Raw genomic sequence first — 22994 nt, forward strand, 5'->3', positions numbered from 1 at the left:
GTAAGACAAGGCTGTAGCCTTTCGCCCCTACTCTTCAATCTGTATATCGAGGAAGCAATGATGGAAATAAAACAAAGGTTCAGGAGTGGAATTAAAATACAAGGTGAAAGGATATCAATGATACGATTCGCTGATGACATTGCTATCCTGAGTGAAAGTGAAGAAGAATTAAATGATCTGCTGAACGGAATGAACAGTCTAATGAGTACACAGTATGGTTTGAGAGTAAATCGGAGAAAGACGAAGGTAATGAGAAGTAGTAGAAATGAGAACAGCGAGAAACTTAACATCAGGATTGATGGCCACGAAGTCAATGATGTTAAGGAATTCTGCTACCTAGGCAGTAAAATAACCAATGACGGACGGAGCAAGGAGGACATCAAAAGCAGACTCGCTATGGCAAAAAAGGTATTTCTGGCCAAGAGAAGTCTACTAATATCAAATACCGGCCTTAATTTGAGGAAGAAATTTCTGAGGATGTACGTCTGGAATACAGCATTGTATGGTAGTGAAACATGGACTGTGGGAAAACCGGAACGGAAGAGAATCGAAGCATTTGAGATGTGATGCTATAGACGAATGTTGAAAATTAGGTGGACTGATAAGGTAAGGAATGAGGAGGTTCTACGCAGAATCGGAGAGGAAAGGAATATTTGGAAAACACTGATAAGGAGAAGGGACAGGATGATAGGAGATCTGATAAGACATGAGGGAATGACTTCCATGGTACTAGAGGGTGCTGTAGAGGGCAAAAACTCTAGAGAAAGACAGAGATTGGAATACGTCAAGCAAATAATTGAGGACGTAGGTTGCAAGTGCTACTCTGAGATGAAGAGGTTAGCACAGGAAAGTAATTCGTGGCAGGCCGCATCAAACCAGTCAGTAGACTGATGACCAAAAAAACTACATTGGTTGTCAGCTTTTTTGTTAGGATGGTGGCACACATCCGCAAAAACTAATGCGAGAAACAGGATACTTCACTGTAACTGAACCTTAAATTTGCAGATGAGTACGCCGCTTCTCGCTTCATTTTCTGTTGTAGGTGCCAAACAGGAACTGAAAATGAAATAAATTCAAGGGGAAGAAATAAAAATTTTAAGATTCGCCGATGACACTATCATCCTGTCGCCAAAAAATTTGTAACGTAAGCTGAATGTAGTCGACAACGTCTTGAAAATAAGCTCTAAAATGTGCATCAGCAATCGATAAGACAAGGTAATGGAGTGTAGTTGAATTAAATACCAACGGAAATAAATTACGAAATCAGAGACTAAAAGTACTGTAGCAGACCGTACTGTTTGGGCAGCAAAATAATGAACGATGACAGAAATAAAGAGCATCCAGAATGTAGGCATTCAACCTCCAGAAAATATTTTCTGCATAAGGGAAATGTCTTAACATGAAAAATAAAGTGTTAACAAGTCTTTTCTCAGGGTTGATCTGTAGCGTAATCTTATAAGGAAGCAGAATATTGATGATTAACATTTCAGACAAGAACATAAGCTTTTGAAACGTGGTGCTACAAAGAATGTTAAGGGTCAGCAGGATCGGATATTAGTGAAAAGATGCTGAATCGAATCGGGAAGAGAAGATATTCATGACACAGCTTGACTAAAAGTTTGGTAGGACACTGTAAGTAGGCTGTTTAGGTTTTTATATTGGTAACGCCACGTAGCGCTCTGTATGAAAATCACTGGCTGTGCTGTGTGCAGTCTGTGGCTGGCTTGCATTGTTGGAATTTTTGCTATTGTAGTGCTGGACAGTTGGCTGTTAACAGCGCGTAGCGTTGCGAAGTTGGAGGTGAGCCGCCAGCAGTGGTGGATGTGGGGAGAGAGATGGCAGAATTTTGAGAGCGGACGATCGTGACGTGTGTCCATCAGAAAGAGTAAATTTCTAATACTGGATATCATGAACTGATATATATTATGACTTTTGAACACTTTTAAGGTAAATACATTGTTTGTTCTCTATCAAAATCTTTCATTTGCTTGCTATGCCTATCAGTTCCCCAGGGGACTTCAGCTAGAAGTACGCGGGTGGCGACCGCGGGGACCAGAGCTAAGTCTGACATTGCTTCCACTTACTTGTGTCAGACTCCTTCTTTCTCCTTCCCTGTCGGCCTCCCTTGGCCAACTCTTGCTTTTTCGACCCCAACGGTATTAGGTTTCGAGGCCCGAGGGCGTCTTTCCAATTTTCTTATCCTACTTATAACCCAACTCCTGAGGGGAGTCCACCCCCTAAGAAAAGCCAGCAGTCCTGTAAGCTGTGAGGGTAACACCGCAGGTTGGACGGGAGGCCAGCACCCTCTCTCCGTAAAAAATTAAACATGCTTTCACGACTACAAGTAAGCCTCGGAACATTACTGACAAAAATAGACGACGTCAATGGCAAAGAAACGGTATGCGATTTGGATCGTGGAATGTAAGGAGTCTGTACAAAACAGGAGCTGCAATCAATGTGGTCAAGGAAATTCAGAGGTATGAACTAGACCTAGCTGCACTGCAAGAGATCCGGTGGGACGATGCTGGGAGCATTGATGTTGAAAACTGTACAATTCTGTATGGAGCCTGTGAACGAGGTCATCTGTTAGGAACTGGTTCCTGCGTCAGTAAGACGTTGGCCACTAATGTTTCAGAATTCGTTTCAGTCAACCCAAGAATATCTGTTCTAACACTGGACGTAAAGCATATTAAGGCGACTTTTGTGAACTGTCATGCTCCCACGGAGGAGAGCGAATGTGAAGTGAAAGACGAGTTCTATGCACAGCTAGAGACAGTGATGGACACTATACCAAATGGACACCCGAAGATCCTCCTTGGTGATATGTATGCCAAGGTTGGAAAAGAACAAATATTCCAAGACACAACAGGTAGGCACAGTCTACACAACCTAAGCAATGACAATGGAGTTAGGTTCATCAGCTTCGCTACATCATTAGGGTTGTTCATCTCCAGCACAAACTCCCAGCGGAGAAACATACGTAAAGGAACCTGGGTATCACCAGATGGGAGAATTGTAAATCAAATAGACCATGTTTCCATTGATCTCAGAGCCAAGAGATGGGTGTTAGACGTTAATACAGCGCGGGGTGCCGAAGGTGGGAGTGATCATTTCCTGGTCAGAGGCCGTTTAAACATACAATGTAAAGGAAGAACGGGGCCTCAGTTAAAAAGAGTGGAAAGGTACCATGTGGAGAAACTGAAAGATGAGGCAACGAAGACCAGATACCAGTTGCAACTTAGTAACCGCTTTGAAGCACTCAGTGAAATGGACGCGAATCAGGACCTCGAACTAATGTGGGGAAACATCCAGAGCTCAGTTAGGGATACAGCAAAGGAAACACTCATGGGAAACCCAGTGGGCAAGAAGATCTGGTTTGGAAAGGAATGTGCAGATGCCCTGGAAAGGAGAAAGGAAGCCAGGAACAACTGGCTGAAGGGGACAAATCTGGCACAGGCCAAAGCACAATTTGAGGAGATCCGAAAGACTACACAAGCAATTCTGAGACGAGCAAAGAGGAAATGCATAAGGAATATCATCACTGAAGCAGAAACAGACTTCAGAGGACAAAAGACTAGGGAAATGTTTCTGAGGGTGAAGTACCTCTGCAAAGGTCATCAGGCCAAGCAGAAATTTGTCAGAGATTCCCGTGATAAGATCCTGACGAACGACAGGGACATAGCTGAGAGATAGAAAGAGTACTATCGACAGCTGCTAAATTGTGATGAACCCGAACTGCAGTTTTATTTCCAGTACCCAATTACAGCCGATGCAGACTATCCCCCACCTACCCTGGATGAGATAAAAACCAGAATCAGGCACCTTAAACAGAATAAGAGTCCAGATGAAGATGGAATACAGGCTGAAATGATCCTGGCAGGAGGAGAGAAACTTGCAGAAAGAATACACCGACTGATACAGGCAATATAGACCAAAGAAGAACTACCAGGAGAATGGAAAACAGCCCTGATTTGTCCAATACATAAGAAGGGCGACAAACTGAAATATGACAACTATCGAGGAATCGCCCTGCTTAACGTCTGCTATAAGCTCCTGTCCAATTGCCTCATACATAGAATTCAGCCAGTGGCAGAATCGGCGATTGGGGAGTACTAGTGAGGTTTCCGGCCAGGACGGTCAACAGTAGATCACATCTTCAGTCTCCAGCAGCTCACTGAGAAACTGGGTGAATACGGTAAAAATTTGCATATTTTATTCGTTGATTTTAAGAAGGCCTATGATTGCATACATCGCAAGGGCCTGCTCAACTGTTTAAGGGAGTCTGGCATAGCAGAGAAACTCATCAATCTGATAAAGATCTATCTGAACGAAACACGTGCAAAGGTGAAGATGGGAAATCGCGTAACTGAGGAGTTTGCAATTGTGACAGGACTCAGGCAAGGAGATGGGTTGTCTCCTATCCTGTTCAACTTTACCCTCGAGAAGATCGTACGCGAGACCTACCAACAGAACGAAGGGATTGAAATCGAAGGAAAGAGACTGGCATACTTAGCCTATGCAGACGACATCTGTTTACTCTCTAGGTCGGAAGAGGAGTTGGAGCAAATGACCAAAGCACTACAGGAGGCTGCCAGCAAATTTGGGCTAAACATAAACGAAGCCAAGACAGAGTACCTCGTTATGACGCGTGGTCATTGTCAGACTGCTGATCATCTACAATCACTGCAGGTTGGGGACCATTCCTACAAGAGAGTGCAAGAATTCAAATACCTAGGGGCACTTTTCACTGAGAACTCGTCATGTGAAGCAGAGATCAATGCCAGAATACAAGCAGGAAACCGATCTTACCACAGCCTAGCACAACTGCTTCGGTCCAAATCTCTCTCCAGACAGTTCAAGATTCGACTGTACAAAACCGTGATCCAGCCTGTTGTTCTATATGGCTGTGAGACATGGAGTATCCGGAAACAGGACTTCCATAAGCTCCTCGTTTTTGAGAGAAAAGTGCTTCGGAAGATCTGCAGTCCGGTTCTGGATGCAGATACAGGGGAATGGAGGATCGGATACAACCAAGAGCTTGAGGAACAATACCAGCAGCCCAACATAGCACGAACTGTCAAAGCCAAACGAATGCAGTGGGCCGGCCATGTGGCCCGGATGGAGGATCACAGATGGCCTCGGAAGCTGCTGGATTTCACACCTACGGGAAAGAGACCGCCAGGGAGACCCAAGAAGCGTTGTAGGGATGGACTCCATGAAGATTTAAACCAATAGATGTGGACGAATGGCGGATAGCAGCAATGGACAGAATACAGTGGAGGAGGAAACTTGTAGATGCGTGCCTGAGCCTGATCACGTAGTAGTAATAGTAGTAGTAGTAGTAGCCTATTAGTAGTTAGCGCCTTCAGTAGTTAGGATCTTCTATTTAGCTGGCAGTATTGGCGCTCGCTGTATTGCAGTAGTTCGAGTAACGAATATTTTTGAGAGGTAAGTGATTCATGAAAGGTATGGGTCGCCATACTGTGCTGATTAACCTCTTACGTTAATTGATTTTCAAACAGCTGAGCAGAACTGAACTTACTCAGACATCTCTCTCTTTACTTATTCTGATCAACACAATATTTTTAACGCAAAGCAATCTGTCTTTCAATAATTCCTACAAAAGAATGGCCCTGACTAACAATAACCTGTATCTTTCATGAATCACTTACCTCACAAAAATCTTCGTTAATCGAACTGCTGCAATACAGCGAGCGCCAATACTGCCAGCTAAATAAAAGATTCTAACTACTGAAGGCACTAACTACTGGTAGGCATAGTTAGCAAATGAAAGAGTTTGGTGGAGAACAAACAATGTATTTACCTTAAACAAAAGTCATTATATATATATATATATATATATAACAACTTGGCTGCAACAAGATGGTACAAATAGATGTAGGATGCAGTGGCTATACGGAGATAGGGCAGAGTAGCGTGAGGATAAACATCAAGTCAGTTGTGTGGCTGAAGACCACAACAGCAAAAACCGTGAACGTGACAGTCTATTATTTATATTTATTACAAGATAGTTCCACAAAATTACTGGCGTTTGACCGCCGGAAAACCATTCACAACGCTGCCGATATATTTTACAGTTCTACAGTCTCACTGCGTCGAATTTTAGAAGAAGAGTTTTCGGGATTTTTGTTAATCACCATGCAGTAAATTAGTTGCACGGGAGAAATGCCCTCCATGTAGGTCAGCAAACAAACTGGGCTGAACACGCACGGGCCACGGGGAGAGTGTATTCCGTGTGCGGGCCTCAGTAAGTCCGCGGCGGCAGCGGATCGGCGGCCCGGCGCGGCGCGCCTCTTCTTTGTGGGAATGACAGTTTTAATTTCGGCTTACCGCCAGAGAGGAGAACCCCTTCAGCTGCGTCAGCCGCCCGCCCAAAGAGCGACGAGCGAATGCACACCAGCAGCAGAGATGAATACACAAAAAGTGGAGCGCGCCTGCTGTTGCAGTCTTCCGTAAATTTCCCTCACCGGGCGGACGGAAAATATTAAACCTCGTCTTCCTCTCCGCGCTTTAGCGTACCAGACAAAATGTTCGACATCACAAGGCCTTCTTCAGTACTTACCGTTTACACGTAATTCTTCCGAGGATTCCTCTGAAATTCTGATATATAACTGTCTAAATATCCATCATATAAAAGGGAAGAGTATTAGAACAGTCCACGATTTGCTCGTAGTGTCGACATATTACTATTTTCCCAAAATTATTGTTATGACAACTGAAACACTGATGATCGATTGATTGAAATTTAAATCTGGAGATGCTGTAAACTGCTGAGGTTAATTATAATTATGTAACATATTATTCCGTTCCGACCTACTGCTTCTTCATAATCAAAACTTTTATGCAAAACACACTAATTTATAGCTCCACAATACTAGCATGGCGTCAGCAGCTCAGAGCTGGTCGCCATTGAGGAGAGATTTCAAATGACGTCATCGATTATATAACCTGAAAATATCGTACAATGTTGCCACATTTTTCCTCCGGCCCTTCCACCATCACCTTTGACGCCGCAGTGGGTGTAGAACACTTGTTCTACGTAGAAAACTTTGGAAAATTGGAAAGGGCGAGAAGTTAAAAAGATCCGAGATGACGGAGCTTTGCCCAATAGCCCTGAGTATAAAATCCAGCATGGCAGTCATATACTACTTGTCCTACTGGGTTTTACCCATCCGTTTTTTTTTTTTTTTTTTTTTTTTGGTCATCAGTCTACTGACTGGTTTGATGCGGTCCGCCACGAATTCCTTTCCTGTGCTAACCTCTTCATCTCAGAGTAGCACTTGCAACCTACGTCCTCAATTATTTGCTTGACGTATTCCAATCTCTGTCTTCCTCTACAGTTTTTGCCCTCTACATCTCCCTCTAGTACCATGGAAGTCATTCCCTCATGTCTTATCAGATCTCCTATCATCCTGTCCCTTCTCCTTATCAGTGTTTTCCACATATCCCTTTCCTCTCCGATTCTGCGTAGAACCTCCTCATTCCTTACCTTATCAGTCCACCTAATTTTCAACATTCGTCTATAGCACCACATCTCAAATGCTTCGATTCTCTTCCGTTCCGGTTTTCCCACAGTCCATGTTTCACTACCATACAATGCTGTATTCCAGACGTACATCCTCAGAAATTTCTTCCTCAAATTAAGGCCGGTATTTGATATTAGTAGACTTCTCTTGGCCATAAATGCCTTTTTTGCCATAGCGAGTCTGCTTTTGATGTCCTCCTTGCTCCGTCCGTCATTGGTTATTTTACTGCCTAGGTAGCAGAATTCCTTAACATCATTGACTTCGTGGCCATCAATCCTGATGTTAAGTTTCTCGCTGTTCTCATTTCTACTACTTCTCATTACCTTCGTCTTTCTCCGATTTACTCTCAAACCATACTGTGTACTCATTAGACTGTTTATTCCGTTAAGCAGATCATTTAATTCTTCTTCACTTTCACTAAGGATAGCAATGTCATCAGAGAATCGTATCATTGATATCCTTTCACCTTGTATTTTAATTCCACTCCTGAACCTTTGTTTTATTTCCATCATTGCTTCCTCGATATACAGATTGAAGAGTAGGGGCGAAAGGCTACAGCCTTGTCTTACACCCTTCTTAATACGAGCACTTCGTTCTTGATCGTCCACTCTTATTATTCCCTCTTGGTTATTGTACATATTGTATATGACCCGTCTCTCCCTATAGCTTACCCCTACTTTTTTCAGAATCTCGAACAGCTTGCACCATTTTATATTGTCGAACGCTTTCCAGGTTGACAAATCCTATTAAAGTGTCTTGATTTTTCTTTATCCTTGCTTCCATTATTAGCCGTAACATCAGAAAAGCCTCTCTCGTCCCTTTATTTTTCCTAAAGCCAAACTGATCGTCACCTAGCGCATTCTCAATTTTCTTTTCCATTCTTCTGTATATTTTTCTTGTAAGCAGCTTCGATGCATGAGCTGTTAAGCTGATTGTGCGATAATTCTCGCACTTGTCAGCTCTTACCGTCTTCGGAATTGTGTGGATGATACTTTTCCGAAAGTCAGATGGTATATCGCCAGACTCATATATTCTACACACCAGCGTGAATAGTCGTTTTGTTGCCACTTCCCCCAATGATTTTAGAAATTCTGATGGAATGTTATCTATCCCTTCTGCCTTATTTGACCGTAAGTCCTCCAAAGCTCTTTTAAATTCCGATTCTAATACTGGATCCCCTATCTTTTCTAAATCGACTCCTGTTTCTTCTTCTATCACATCAGACAAATCTTCACCCTCATAGAGGCTTTCAATGTATTCTTTCCACCTATCTGCTCTTTCCTCTGCATTTAACAGTGGAATTCCCGTTGCACTCTTAATGTTACCACCGTTGCTTTTAATGTCACCAAAGGTTGTTTTGACTTTCCTGTATGCTGAGTCTGTCCTTCCGACAATCATATCTTTTTCGATGTCTTCACATTTTTTCCTGCAGCCATTTCGTCGTAGTTTCCCTGCACTTCCCATTTATGTCATACGTCAGCGACTTGTATTTATGTATTCCTGATTTTCCCGGAACATGTTTGTACTTCCTCCTTTCATCAATAAACTGAAGTATTTCTTCTGTTACCCATGGTTTCTTCGCAGCTACGTTCTTTGTACCTATGTTTTCCTTCCAAACTTCTGTGATGGCCCTTTTTAGAGATGGCTGTTCCTCTTCAACTGTACTGCCTACTGCGCCATTCCTTATTGCTGTATCTATAGCGTTAGAGAACTTCAAACGTAACTCGTCATTCCTTAGTACTTCCGTATCCCACTTCTTTGCGTATTGATTCTTCCTGACTAATGTCTTGAACTTCAGCCTACTCTTCATCACTACTATATTGTGATCTGAGTCTATATCTGCTCCTGGGTACGCCTTACAATCCAGTATCTGATTTCGGAATCTCTGTCTGACCATGGTGTAATGTAATTGAAATCTTCCCGTATATCCCGGCCTTTTCCAAGTATACCTCCTCCTCTTGTGATTCTTGAACAGGGTAATCGCTATTACTAGCAGAAACGTGTTACAGATCTCAATTAGTCTTTCTCCTCTTTCATTCCTTGTCCCAAGCCCATATTCTCCTGTAACCTTTTCTTCTACTCCTTCCCCTACAACTGCATTCCAGTCGCCCATGACTATTAGATTTTCGTCCCCATTTACATACTGCATTATCCTTCCAATATCCACATACACTTTCTCTATCTATTCATCTTCAGCTTGCGACGTCGGCATGTATACCTGAACTATCGTTGTCGGTGATGGTCTGCTGTCGATTCTGATTAGAACAACCCGGTCACTGAACAGTTCACAGTAGCACACCCTCTGCCCTACCTTCCTATTCATAACGAATCCTACACCTGTTATACCATTTTCTGCTGCTGTTGATATTACCCGATACTCATCTGACGAGAAATTCTTGGGACTCGTAGAACGTTATCCTTTCGTTGGTTATTCAATCTATTTCTCATGGTAACCTCCCCCTTGGCAGTCCCCTCCCGGAGATCCGAATGGGGCACTATTCCGGAATCTTTTGCCAATGGAGAGATCATCATGACACTTCTTCAATTACAGGCCACATGTCCTGTGGATACACGTTACGTGTCTTTAATGCAGAGGTTTCCATTGCCTTCTGCATCCTCATGTCGTTGATCATTGCTGATTCTTCCGTCTTTAGGGGCAATTTCCCATCCCTAGGACAAGAGAGTGCCCTGAACCTCTATCCGCTCCTCCGCCCACTTTGACAAGGCCGTTGGCAGAATGAGGCTGACTTCTTATGCCGGAAGTCTTCGGCCGCCAATGCTGATTATTTATCAAAAATTTAGGCAGTGGCGGGGATCGAACCTGGGACCAAAGGCGTTTTGATTATGAATCAAAGACGCTACCCCTAGACCACGAGTACGATGTCAGAATCCAAGATGGTGATCCAAGGTGCCTCACCTAGGGGTATTGCGATAACCTGCGTGGATGCCTTATCACTTGTTCATTACAAAATCCAATGGGTGATTTGTAAGATCCTAGATGGTAGACATATTCAACATGCCCTGATGGCTTTTACCCCGTCCTATGACATCATAACCCTAGATTGTGGGTCTAGGCGTACTGGGACAGACTGCATACTTGCCAGATCACTTGCATTAAGTAGAGAATCAGAGATGGACTAGCTTTCATGGTTGCCAGATCATTTGCATTAAGTATATAATTCAAGAATCCAATTGTTCTAAGATGGTGGGAAATCGAAACATGCACTTGTCCTAAGTTGAAATAACTTGTGCTATAAACAATTTCGCCGTCCGGGGTGGCCGAGCGGTTCTAGGCGCTACAACCTGTAACCGCGTGACCGCTACGGTCGCAGGTTCGAGTCCTGCCTCGGGCATAGATGTGTGTGATATCCTTAGGTTAGTTAAGTTTAAGTAGTTCTAAGTTCTAGGGGACTGATGACCTCAGAAGTTAAGTCCCATCGTGCTCTGAGCCATAAACAATTTCCCCCATCCCATTTGCGCCTCACTTGTGCTATTCAAATAAACCACTGCCGCTGCGATAGGTTAGGGTGGGACCTGTTTTATGTATTTAAACAATTGTGGTATGTCCCAGGGAGAGCCACATGCCGTTCTGTGTATCGTCTGCCACTGCAAAAATGTGTTGTAACTGTTGTAGGAGCTGTACCTGACACAATCTGCATGGTTGTCAGTGAATTTACCTCTGACTTCATTTAATGTAATGGCTGTGAGAGCTATTTATAGCTCACAAACATTCTGTAAGCGACACATACTTTCCCTCTGCTATTCCTAGTGAAATGCTTTACCATATAGAGCTTTTCATCCAATGGTCATAAACTTTCAAATGGGGAAGAGAAAATGATGCACGCAATATAAATGTGCCTCTGTATTATATGTGGTAAAACTGAACCTATCAACATCATCAAAAAATGGTTCAAATGGCTCTGAGCACTATGGGACTTAACATCTGAGGTCATCAGTCCCCTAGAACTTAGAACTACTTAAACCTAACTAACCTAAGGACATCACACACATCCATGCCCGAGGCAGGATTCTAACCTGCGACCGTAGCGGTCGCGCGGTTCCAGAATGATCGCCTAGAACCGCTCGGCCACAGCGGCCGGCCAATATCATCAGATTGCTGCTAGAGATATCTAAATTCGTTGCTTCTTGTAGAAAAGACGCCTGCAATGCAGCTGTGTCTGCGCGTTGTATGGTCTAAATATCTGTGTTTAAGTGTTGTAAACAATTATATGAAAGGTCTCATTGTAGGAAAAAGAACGAGTGACTGTCGTCTATCGAAGTGGATTCATTTGTCCAAAAGTGTAATAATTTTTTTTCTTCTACCTGTTGCAGAACAGTTCAACAATTTACATTTTGCCTGTGAGACACCACATAAAAAATACGATCATACAGCGTGTCGAATCACTGTACCTAGCTTACACTGTATACACTACCTAAATTCAGCTTAACAATCACACACCACATGCAGTTGAAACACACATACACACACACACACACACACACACACACACACACACACACACCGACCGACCCTTGGAGACCGATGCAGATCTAGTGGCTACCAGCATGACCACTGACCACTCTCTTTTGTAGTAGGTCAGTTGAGGATATGGTGTCTTTCTTGGAGGACCTAAAAACGTCGGCAGGGATAGATGGTTAGTCGGATAATCGGTTGTTATAGTTGATGAAGTTAAAACTGGTAGGAGACGCGAAAACTTTTGTTACATATGTGGAGGCGATGGAAAGGGCAAAGACGTTGGTCAGTTGAAGCAAGGCCCCCTATAACGATATAGGATGCAAAACAGGGCTTGATATTTTTCTGGAGCTATGTGCAGAATCGCGAAAAGATACGATGGAGGTCAGCAGCAGCCAGCCGAGACACAAGCTGCAACAGGTAAGTTACCGATTTTGTGACATTTTACGAGTTCCTGACTAGGAGCGAATTGAGTGCCTTGGTAATTGAGTTTTTTGAGTGTTAACTTAATATTTAATGGAGACAGTTCTCTCGATTTCGTTTGTGTCGTAAAGTAAACGATTTTGTGACATCTTACAAGTTCCTAACCAAGAGCAAAGTATTTAATCTGAGTGCTTTGGTAGTTCGTTTTTGAATCTCTGTGTATTAATGTAATTTATTAGACACAGTTCTTGAGTTCACCTCCATGTCTACAATAGAGTTAAATAGCCCATGTCGAATATCCTGTGTTTATCTGTGCAGTGTAGTTTACCACGGTCTTTAGTGTGGATAGGGACTGCGACTGGCGTGCGTGGACGCGAGCCAAGTTTGTGACACTTCGCTCTCAGCTCCAGGTTGTGATGGCTTCGGTTATACAGCTTGAAGCTACAGTGGATGGGCATCACTGTTGTGGGACGGTCGTGGGTAGCCAACAGATGTGCGGCACGTCTGTCGATCGGTCCGCACTGGTGACCATCCCAGCTACTGCTCGCACTGAGGTAGACCCCTCACCTGTGTCCGAGTGAGAGGTCGCGTCAGAGCGTGGCAGGCAGCAAAAAACTTCCCAGGGGGCCTACATAAGCCCTCCCCGGTTAGTATGATGAACGAGTTCCAGGTGCTGTCTGTGGCTGGCACTATCCCTCAGCCAGATGCAGTCACGTGTCCTGCCTCAGACGAAACCTCTCCTCCTGCAAGAGGTGGGTTGTCACAGTCGATGAGTTTATTGGTAGTTAGGCGCTCCAATTTTAGGCGCGTTATTGGGCCCCTTAGGGACATGGCTGCCAAGAAGGGGAAGAAAGCCAGTGTGCATTCCATGTGCATACTGGGGGGAGACATTCCATGCATTGAACGAGTCCTTCTGGATACCATGAAGGTGGTGGCTCACGTCGGCACCAATTACGTGTGTCGCTTTGGATTGGAAGAGATTATCTCTGGATTCGAGCAGCTAACAGAAGCGGCAAAGGCTGCCAGTCTTACTTGCCAGATGAAAGCAGAGATCACTATGTGCATCAGACGACGGGACCGATTGCGGAACTCTGGTACAGAGACGAGTGAAGGGTCTGAGTCAGAGGCTCAGACGGTTCTGCAACCGTGTAGGCTGCATATTCCTTGACTTTCGCCATAGGGTGGTTGGGTTTCAGGTTCTGCACAATAGGTCAGGAGTCGACTACACACAGGGGGCGGCTACAAGGGTAGCAGAGGCTGTGTGGCGTAGACTGGGCGGTTTTCCAGGATAAGGGGTTTTGGGGAAACATAAAAGTGTTTTAGTGTCAAAGGGTGCAGGTCGAACACAGGAAGAACGTAGATCCAGGAACCATCAGTATGACAATTGTGAACTGTCGTAGCAGTGTTGGGAAAGTACCAGAGCTCCAAGCGCTAATAGAAATCAGTGATACTCAAATCGTTATAGACACTGAAAGTTGGATAAGGCCGGCGACAATTTCAGCCGAAATTTTTGCGAAGGACCTAATGGTGATTAGAAAAGAGAGGCTAAACGTAGTTCGCGGTGGCGTGTTTGTTGCTGCTAGAAGTAGGTTATCTTGCAAAAAAATTGACATAGATAGTTCCTGTGAGTTAGCATTGGCAGAATTCGTTCTTAGCAATAGGAATAAAATAATAATTGGATCCTTTTTGCTACCTCCTGACTCAGATGATACAACTGCTGATAGGATCAAAGAAAACTTGAGTTTAATTTCAACCACGTACGCGATTCATACAATTATAATTGGTGTTGACTTCAATTTACCGCTGGCCGGTGTGGTCGAGCGGTTCTAGGCGCTTCAGTCTGGAACCGCGCGACCGCTACGGTCGCAGGTTCCAATCCTGCCTCGGACGTGGATGTGTGTGATGTCCGTAGGTTAGTTAGGTTTAAGTAGTTCTAAGTTCTAGGGGATTGATGACCTCAGATGTTAAGTCCCATAGTGCTGAGAGCCATTTTTTTAATTTACCCTCGATATGTTGGCGAAAATATATTTTTAAATCACTAGGTACGCATAAAACGCCATCCGAAATTGCGCTAAACGTATTCTCTGGAAATTATTTTGAGCAGTTAGTCCATGAGCCCACGCGAATAGTAAACAGTTGTGAAAACACACACGACCTCTTGACGACAAATAATCCTGAGCTAATAACGAGCATTAAAACGATTACAGAGATTAGAGAACACTGGTTGTAGTAGCGAGATTGAATATTGTGACCCCCAAATCCTCGAAAAATGAACGAAAAATACACCTATTCTATAAAGTACATAAAAATTGACTTGACGCCTTCCAGAGAGACAATCTCCACTCCTTTCAATTTAACAATGTAAGTGTAAAGCAGATGTGGCTTGAATTCAAAGAAACAGTATCGACAGCAGTTGAGAGATTGATGCCAAATAAATTTACAAACGACAGAGATGATCCCCTTGATATACAAACCAGGTCAGAACATTGTTATAGAAACGACGAAAAAAGCATGCCAAACTTAAAGAACGTAAAATCTCCAAGATTTGCTACCTTTTACAGAAATTCGAAATTTAGTGCAGACTTCAGTGCGAGATGCTGATAATGGTTTCCACGTCTAAACTTTATCACGAAACCTGGCACAGAATCCAAAGATATTCTGGTCGTATGCAAATTATGCTAGCGGCAAAACACAATCAATGCCTTACCTGCCTGTAGCAATAGAAATAGTATCGCTGACAGTGATGCCAAAGCAGAGTTACTAAACTTCGCCTTCCGAAATTTCTTCACCAAAGAAGACGAAGTGAATAATCCAGAATTCGAATCAAGAACAGCTACCAACATGAGTAAATTAGGACTAGATACTCTCCAAGTACTGAAGCAACTTAAATCACTTGATAAAAGCAAGTATTCTGGTCCAGACAGTATACCAGTTTGGAAAGTTGCACAGGTCACACAGGTCACACCAATATTCAAGAAGGGTAGTAGGAGTAATCCACTAAATTACAGGCCCATATCATTGACGTCAATATGCAGCAGTATTTTCGAACATGTATGGTGTTCGAACGTTGTTAATTACCTAGAAGAGAACAGTCTATTGACACATAGTCCAGACTGATTTAGAAAACATCGTTCTTGTGAAACACAAATAGCTTTTTACTTATACCAAGCGCTGAGTGCTATTGACAACGGATTTCAAATCGATTCTGTATTTCTCAATTTCCAGAAGGCTACTGACGATGACTACACAAGCGGCTTGTCGTGGAATTGCGTGCTTATCGAATACCGTGTCAGTAATGCGACTAGATTTGTGATTTCCTGTCACAGAGATCACTGATCGTATTAACTGACGGAATGTCATCGAGTAAAACAGAAGAGATTTCGGGCGTTCCCGTACGCGGTTTTATAGAACTCTGATATTTCTTATCAATACAAACGATTTAGAAGACAATTTGAGCAACCGTCTTAGATTGGTTACAGATGATGCCGTCGTTCATCGTCTAATAAGGTTATCAGAAGACCAAAACAAATTGCATAACGATTTAGAAAAGATATATGTATGTTGCGAAAAATGGCAGTTAACCCTAAATAATAAAAAGTGTGAAGTCTTCAACACGAGTGATAAAAGGAAACCGCCACGCGGAGTGGCCGCGCGGTTTGAGGCGCCATGCACGGATTGCGCGGCCTCTCACGCCGGAGGTTCGAATCCTCCCTCGGGCATGAATGTGTGTGTTGTTCTTAGCCTAAGTTAGTTTAAGTAGTGTGTAAGTCTAGGGACCGATGACCTCAGCAGTTTGGTCCATTAGGAATCCACACACACGCACACACAAACACGCGCTCGCGCAATCATAAAAGGAAACCATTAAACTTCGGTTACACAATAAATGAATCAAATCTAAAGTCCGCAAATTCAAATAAATATTGTGGATTACAATTACGTATAACTTAAACTGGAAACAACTCATAGAAAATGTTGTGGATGTGTCAGTGACAAATAGAGGCGTTGTGCGTCGGAAGAAAAACAGCTCACCACGCTGGAATATGGGCGACAGTGATGCGAGGTCATTATGGTAAGGAGAAGTGAATTTCCAGGTTGGAGCCGTTCAGTTTGAACGACATTTGGAAATAGTGCTTCATTTAAGTGAATTTACTATATGACCCTGGGATCAGACTTTACGTATGAACATCATGCCAAAGTTAACGTTAGGCGACGTGTGGTGTAACTTAACGGGACCACATTTTAGCTAAGAGATGTCATCAGTGAAGTACTGTCATAAGATGCGTCTGTCTTAAGGGACAAACCAGTTAAACCGTGTACAAGAACACTTAAGCTTGATTCACGAAATGTTGTGCTGGAGGGCGCTGGAAAGATGCTTTGGGTGAATGGAGAGCCACAGTTGCCACTGGCAAATTATGTGTTATAGAGACGCTAAAGAATAACGATATATTTGCTACATTACGTTGTTTTGTCAAGAGGAGCATTGTACGCATACAGGAAAATGATACCGGGAAAGTGGTGCCCGTGGGTCTGGATAATTTTGGCGCCTATGAAGTGCCACTGACAATTTTGGAGGAGGATGATTGAGACACATCGAACATGAGTTATGGTCAGCTCTAGGCCGTTGCTGAAACTGCGTTATGAAAAAAGGTTGAGCATCTGCACGAGGGACGGGGATCAGCAATGTAGAAGCTACTACTGGAGTTTAAGGATTTTTTTATCCTCAGAGTCCATTTCCAGTGATTTCCATGATGTAACACTGAATTCCGAAGACCTCAGCATTTACGGCCAATTATGGAGGATTTCATAAACCAACAGTTAGCTTCTGGAATAACACAAGCGGGCACTAGCCCATGGGGCGCTGCCATTGCGGTTATGCCCAAAACGTCAAGAAACGGTTCCAAGAAGTATATGTTCCGTCATCTTAATATCGAGATGGTAATCGACGCATACCCCATAACCAGTATCATGGAAACCATCGATAACTTGGGATCTCACCGACATTTCGCTGCCATGAATTTACCAAGTGGGTGCTGTCAGTTAGAGTTAGATCTGAAGGACTGGCCAAAAACAACGCTCTCGGTTGGCTGGAGTCATTAGCAATGCCGAAGGATGCCATTTGGATCAAGGAATACACCAGCAATATTTCAGCAGCTATTGGATGGGATGCTATGGGGCTTAAATCCTTGACATTGCTTGGTTTACCTCCGTGATATACACTGACGGAAAAAATTCCAACACCAAGAAGGAGTTGTGCGAAATAAACGAAGGTTGCTAGGCGTGGTTCAATATCTGGAAGATGATATCAATTGGAATTTCGCCACTATGAGGATTCAAATCAGGTTTGCTTTAAATACGCGACGTAACAATCGTGGGCGTTAGTTACGTTCGAAATTCGACATGGCGAGCTGATGTGAGTCAAAACACCTTTAAGAAGACCAAGATGGCATTATCCACAGCTCACTCTGAACGAGGTCGTGTCACAGGGCTCTGAGAAACTAAATCTTCCTTCCACGATATTACAGAGGACCTTCGCTGGACTGTAGCCACTATACAGGGTGAGTCACGTAAGACGTAACACCCCCATTATTCCGGGGGTGACTGCATGTATCGGCAAGCGGCTTTCGGCGAATCGTTGCGGACTATGGAGCACATACGGTGGTACATGCACAATAATCACAACGTTTATATTGACCGAGATAATAAGGCAAGTACATGCTTTTTAAATGGGACGCTATCCTTTTTTTTATCATCATTCGGACGCTCTGGAAAAGACGCGTATATTGATGTAACGCATGTTGCTATTGTGATTCAAACTTTGCTTAAAAGACGCTGGGAAATATTGTACGATTGAAGGTCGAGGCGGTCGGAAGCAGCTGCAGACTGTAAACACGCCTCTCGCTACCCGCCGGCCGAGTTTCCGTGGTCTATGCAGCAAGCATGCACGGCCTACGCTACTTAGGTACATCCTCATCCACCCTCTTCACGATACACCATAGGTACAAGGGTGGCAAGTCACGTTTCGTATTTAACTGTGGTACATGCTAGCTAATTGCATATCAAAAGTGGATTATGCGAACTACGCCAAATGCATGGACATACCCAGGCTGAAATGAATAGTTATTGTGTAAACATAGCAACCGCTTTGCACGCAGTTTCTCATTTAATCTCTGCCCCCTTCCCGTTTACATGTCACACCTGACGCACAGTAAGCCACTGATAATGTTATTGATGGATACGTCGTGGGAAACCCTTCACCGGGTGACGCCTGAGTGTGTCTGTGGGGTAACAAAGTGTCTGCTGTGAAACTACTGTTCGCACAGAGAGTATTGGACATTATAATTAGAGAGAATACACATTTGATAAGATAATCATTTTATTCACATTCATATGCTCACCATCTCCCACCAAACAATACGGCAGAAGGACAACCAACGTGGTGTACACATTATCCACACACGTTACATTTATACTTCAAGGATGTTACTGGTCATTGACACATTTCGTTTAATAATACATTAGTAGCTACTGATAACCTTCACAATTCATAGTGTTCTTAACAAAGCGTGGCGTTGCACTTTACTTAAGCATGTACTCAAACAGTTTACCCTCGACTGCAAGACACATCTGTAATCGACGTTCAAGAGAATGGGTAACAGATGAAAGGTCAGTGGATGATATGTGGAGCGAGCTGTGACGATTCGGCGGCGCATGTCATCTGGCGTTGTTGGGGCTTCGCGGTAGACCGCATCTTTCAGTGTTCCCCACAAAAAGAAATCAAGTGGAGTCAAATCGGTGGACCTGACCGGCCATTGAACTGCAGCATTCCGTCCAATTCAGTGGTCAGGAAATGTCTCGTTCAGTATTTGACTTGCAACACGTGAGTAGTGAGCTGGGCAGCCGACGTGTTGGAACCACATACACAGGCGCTCATTGAGAGATGTCTCCTCTAGCAGAACGGGTAGAATGTTCCTAAGAAAGTCTCCATACTTATTTCCATTTAACACTCCTGTAATGAAATGAGGTCCTACAATGTAATTTCCTACAATGCCGCACCACACGTTGACACACCATGGCCTTTGGCGCTGCACCTGACGCAGCCAATCTGGGTTCTCAGCTGCCCAGTAGTGCATGTTACGTAAATTTACATTCCCGAGATCAGTGAATGTTGCTTCGTAGGTGAAGAGCACACGTTTGAAGAATGTACTATCATCTCGCAGGCGTCGCAGAGCAAACCGACAAAATTCCATACGACTTACGAAATCTCTTCCTCCGAGTGCCTGATGGAGTGAAAGGTGATATGAGTGGAGCTTCCGCCGGTGCAGAATGCGCATGACATTCGTCTGGCTGACCCCCCCGTTCCGCGGCAATACGTCTCGTGCCACAATGAGGATCCGTAATGGCCAGAACAGCCTCTTCGTGCTCTCTGTCGGTCGCAGTCTTCTTCCTCCTCCTTTGTTTGCTGTTAAAGCTGCCTGTTCGCACTAGTGTAGTAATCATTCTTGCAATGGTCTGGCGAGTAGGACGCCAACGACCAGGATACATATCCCTGTACCGCCGTAGGGTTTCGACAGCATTCCTACGACATTCGCCGTACGGAAGTAACATGTCTAACTTCTCCTGATTTGTGTACATATCTGGACGTAGTGTTCCAGCAGCAACTATGTCTGGATATGAGACGCACGTCCTAATGGTTCAACGTTGCACGACCTACTAGTTGTACGACGCGGCCTGCATTCCGGGTCGCACGAGGCGTGTTTACAGTCTGCAGCCGCTTCCGACAGCCTCATTATCTCGGTCAATATAAATGTTGTGATTATTGTGCATGTACCAAAGTATGTGCCCCATAGTTGGCTACGATTCGCCGAACACCGCTTGTTGATACGTACAATCGCCCCGGAATAATGGGGGTGTGACTCACCCTGTATATCACTGGTGGTAGCGGTGGTCACGGCGAGATTCGGTGCCAAGAAGATCGCGCTCTGGGCGGCCTTGTCACACTACCGAGGGGGAAATACCGTCGTGTTCTGCATACGGTTGTAGCCCATTGTACTGAATCCACAGCAGCAATCTGAGCAGCAGTTGACACCACTGTGACACAACGAAGTGCTACAAAAACGGTTACTTCAAGGAGAGCTCCGTGACGAGCTTGATGCCATGTAGCATGCATCCCACTGTCCTCGAATCATCACCATTTGCGAGTTCAGTTGTGTCAAATCTCATTGGACGTTAGAGTGGAGGTCTTTTGTTTTTTATCATGAAATCCTTTGTTGCCTCTGTGTCAGTAAAGTCATGTATTGGTTAGAAGGAAGCCAAGTTAGCGCCTGCAACCAACCTGTCTGCGTCTTAGACACAATGGAGCTACACCTGGAGTAATGGTCTGGGATGCTATTTCTTATGACAGCACTGGCATTCTCTTGGCTATTCCACACATCCTGACTGCAAATTTGTACGTCAGTCTGTTGATTCGACCTATTGTGCTGCCATTCATGAACAGGATTCCAGGCGGTGTTTTCCAACAGAATAACACTCACTAACATACTACTGCCGCAGCCCAACACGCTCTACGGACTGTCGACGTGTTGTCTTGGCCTGGTCAATCACCAGATCAGTTTCCAATGAGGCATGTACGGGATATCATTGGAAGACAACTCCAGCGTCATCCACAGCCATCACTAACCATCCCACAGACCGACCAAGTGCAGCAGGCATGGAACTCCATCCCACAAACTGGTATCCGGGACCATAACAACACAATACATGTACGTTTGCATGCTTCTGTTCAACATTCTGGTGGTTACGCTGGTTATTAATGTACTAGCATTTCACATTTTGAAAGGCTTCTCTCGTGCTTATATTATCCTATGATCTTGATACGTTAACCACTTAAAAATGTTACCTAGAGAAATGAATTATTTCATTGTATTGTATTGAACTGGGGCCAAGAAACGACGGAGTGGATTCGTCCCTGCCGAGGTCGCAGTGGTACACAGCGCCACAACAGGCTACAGCAGTCCACTCGCCCCACCGCCGCCCTACACAGAACCCAGGATTATTGTGTGGGCTGGCCCCCCGTTGACACCCGCCCCCACGGAAAAGTCTCACACCAGACAAGTGTAACCCCAATGTTTGTGCATGGTAGAGGGATTACGCGTACGTGGAGTTTGCGCAGCAATCGCCGACATAGTATAACTGAGGCGGAATAAGAACCTGCCTGATTTCGCCGAGGCAGATGCACAACCACCTTAAAATCCATCCAAAGACTTGCCGGCACACCGGACCTAGACACTAATCCGCCGGGTGGATTCGTGCCGGGGACTAGCACGCCTTCCCGCCCGGAAAGCCAGTGCATTAAACTGCATGGCTAACCAAGTGGGCTAATTACTTCATTACTCTAGAAAACTAAACTCCTCCCGAAAAGGCCATGAAGGCCCAAAGGTACCGACCGGCCTCCGTGTCATCCTCACCCCACAGGCGTCACTGGACGCAGATAAGGAGATGCATGTGGTCAGCACACCGCTCTCCCAGCCGTATTTCAGTTTCCGAGACCAGAGCCGCTACTTCTCAATCAAGTAGCTCCTCAGATTGCCTCATAAGGGCTGAGTGCACCCCGCTTGCCAACAGAGCTCGGGAGACCCAGCCCGACAGCGCTTAACTTCGGTGATCTGACGGGTACCGGTGTTACCACTTGTAACGTTCCCTGGCAGCACACACACTATTAGTAAAATGAAATGACATTTAATTGTACTATGTACGCCACTATGAAGCAATTCGTATGTACTGTAATTGTTTAGCAAAAAAAATATTATTTAATTTTGTATAAAGGACATTCGTTATTATTGTAATATTTTCTGTAATAATATACTCGATGTATTTATGATTGCAATATTTCAATACTCATAATGTAAATACGAAATATGTTAATATCTGCTATTAAAAAAAATGTAAAATACAGCCACAGAGGAAAATAATGTTGTAAGATTACAAAGAGACATTAACAATCAGCAATAGTATAAATAGGAATACATAATGTGCATTCTTTGTCGTCTTCCTCGAGAACTGAGAGATAGAGGAACCTGTGACGTAGCATTTTATGAATGAGTAGACTTCTTTTGTCTGTATCTATCTTTAGCCGCCATTAGAGGAGAAATTACAAAGTAATGTAAGTTTAATTATTGTTGTGGTCTAAATTCATTATAATTTATCAAAATTCTTTATTACTAATGTAAATTAGCTTGCCCATGTCATCTATAACCTTTCTTTAAAGAATTTTCAGCATTTTTAGCGATTATCGGTGTTGTTGCTGGGCTGTGCCGCGACCGAACGATTTGCAGCGGCGGCACATTTAAAAAATTGTTCCGCTAGAAAATTAACCAAACCCGTAAATTGGGAGCAGATAAAATTAGCAGTGAATTACGAAATATTTTTCTTTTACAGCGATCCTGCGGCTGACGGAATTTATTACTGGTTTTACATTTGTGCTTTCATAGGCGGATAATTAACGTTGAAGTTGTTAATCTGTTGGTTCTTTCAATTTCTAAAGCAAATAACTT

This window comes from Schistocerca serialis, chromosome 7 (assembly GCF_023864345.2).
Source record: "Schistocerca serialis cubense isolate TAMUIC-IGC-003099 chromosome 7, iqSchSeri2.2, whole genome shotgun sequence".
Classification (NCBI taxonomy): Eukaryota; Metazoa; Arthropoda; class Insecta; order Orthoptera; family Acrididae; genus Schistocerca; species Schistocerca serialis.